The sequence below is a fragment of the Oratosquilla oratoria genome, unplaced genomic scaffold, assembly GCF_046742065.1.
Source record: "Oratosquilla oratoria isolate Oo_2021 unplaced genomic scaffold, ASM4674206v1 SCAFFOLD150, whole genome shotgun sequence".
NCBI classification, from domain to species: domain Eukaryota; kingdom Metazoa; phylum Arthropoda; class Malacostraca; order Stomatopoda; family Squillidae; genus Oratosquilla; species Oratosquilla oratoria.
Window position 1 is genome coordinate 67,501 of NW_027467505.1, and position 2,500 is coordinate 70,000.

General features: G+C 39.5%; 1 pseudogene; it reads left to right on the top strand.

The window, feature by feature from the left end:
* Nucleotides 1–1,458: 1,458 nt before the first annotated feature.
* LOC143022723 (uncharacterized) overlaps nucleotides 1,459–2,500 on the top strand; it is a 10,558-nt pseudogene continuing 9,516 nt past the window's right edge.

The following is a 2,500-nucleotide window of genomic DNA, read 5'->3' on the forward strand; positions in this document are numbered from 1 at the left end:
TAGTTCTCTGCAAAATTGACTAACATCCCATCTCTGTCATTCCTTTTACTTACTCCAAACTACCCAATGCACGTCTCATCTCCCATCTTCTTCTCCACTTTAACATTAAAGTCTCCTATTACCCACGTGTACTTCCTTTTTTCTTGATCGATTACTTGACTTAAATCATCATAGAAGAATTCAATTTCATCGTCTGAACTCTGTGAAGTTGGTGCATAAACCTGAACTATTTTTAGATCTTTCTTTGTCCTTACCTCTATAATAGAACAGGTGGTCACCAGCGTGTAATTTGTATCAGCTTTTCTTCCGCCCTTCGGACTTCGCTCAGTCCTACGATGTCCCACTTGATGCTGTCTAGTTCTTCCATTAAACTCTCCAGTCTGTGGTCTTCTGAGAGAGTTCTTATGTTGTTTAATGTCCAACACTTGGATCTGCTTGGACAGTGCTTACATTCATTGACACACTGCCCTAAGTACACCATGCAATGCGGTTGGACCTTTAGGAGACGATGATCCAATAATAAAATATAATAATAATGACAAGTTTAGAAGGTACTATTAACGATGTCTTTAATGTGTAGTAGATATGACAAGTTTAGAATATAGTAATAATAACAATTTTAGAATATTCTATTAATCACAAGTTTAGAATATACTAATAATGAAAAGTTTAGAATATGATAATAATGACCTATATAGAATATACTAATAATGACAAGTTTAAGATATACTAATAATGAGAAGTTTAGAAGGTGCGTGTGTGTGTGTGTGTGTGTGTTTCTATATTTGTGTGTGTGTGTGTGTGTGTATTCACTTGGTCTTTGGATCACGTGTTGGACTCGTGATCGACAGCTATTTCCCTCCTGGAAGAGAGCTCAGAGCTCGTAGGTCCGATCTATGGGTAATGCTATGACCTTACACACACACACACACACACACACACACACACACACACACACACACACACACACACACACACAACTCCCCGCCCACGAGAGTCAGAGTAACGACCCGAAGCGCAGCTGTACCGAAATAATTTCGGCCCTGGGCAGGATTCGAACCAAGCACTACGCGCACCACCATGCTCGTAGTTCATCGCTCTACCAACTGCGCTACCGAGTGTGTGTGCTTATGTGTGTGTGTGTGTGTTTGTGTGTGTGTGTGTGTGTGTGTGTGTGTGTGTGTGTGTGTGTGTGTGTGTGTGTGTGTGTGTGTGTGTGTGTGGAAAGCGACCGAACCCAAAGATTATTATTTGTAACGTGGCCCCGGAAGAGAATAAAGAATCGATTATTGACAGCATTATTGAGAGGAATGATTTAGCACAGATTGACAGGGTTAAGGATAAGATGAGTGTTATATTTGATAAGCCGGCTGCAGGGGGGACTGTACATTATATATTGAAATGTGATCCGGAAGTGCGAGCGTTTATTCACAAGAAAAATGACAAGTTGAAGCTGACATGGGGCGTTCACCAGGTACGTGACCGTTATCATGCACTAATGTGCTATCATTGCTTGAAGTTTGGTAATTAGACGGAAAATTGTTATGCCAAGGCCAAAGGTTAAGGTCCTCACTGTTACAAGTATGCAGGCGAACACGAGGGGCGCACTTGTCATTCTGAGGTGAGGAAGTGCTTGAATTGCTTTGCCGCAAAACATAAAGATGAACACAGTGTGAGTAGTTTAGATTGCCCTATTTTTGCCGCAGAAATAAATAGGATTAGACTGAGTACTGACCATGGCTTTTAATACTCAAAGAGTTAACTGTGGACTTTTGAATGTTCAATCAGCTAGAAATAAAATTTCTGAAATCAGGGACACTATTAATGATAGACAACTAGATTTATATGCTGTTACTGAGACTTGGTTAACCGATCTTGATTCAGCTGTTATGAAAGAAATGACCCCTGTAACGCATTCTTTTGTACACAACCCGAGGAGTATGGGTCGTGGAGGGGGCGTGGGTATGTTTGTCTCAAATTCAGTTTAAAAGGTGAAAAAATGCAAGACGCCCATCTATAATAGTTTCGAATTATTGCAAGTTGAGTGTGAAATTAGTGGAAATAAATTAACGATTGTGACAATATATCCACCTGCTGCTAGTGTCAGTTTATTTATTGATGAGTTTGAACTATATTTAGAAACTATTGGCATGGTAAGCACGAATATTATTGTATGGGGCGACTTTAACCTTTGTCTTGTTTAATCTGATCAATATTGTGGATAAACCTACATCGATGTGTGGTCTCATAATTGATCTAGTGTTGTTTAATACATCGAGTGACCTTGTGCGTGACCTTTACGTAGACGATGTGTGCTCTCTGTCGCCAGTACATAAACTTGTGTAATTTAATCTGGCTTTGGCACTTAACAGAAGACAAGTTAAAGAAATTACTTTTCGTTCTACAAGGAATATGGACTGTGACACCTTATTATTAATTTGTGATAAGATTATGGAGCAACAAAGTGATTTGTGTAGTCATAGTTCAAGAAATAGATCGG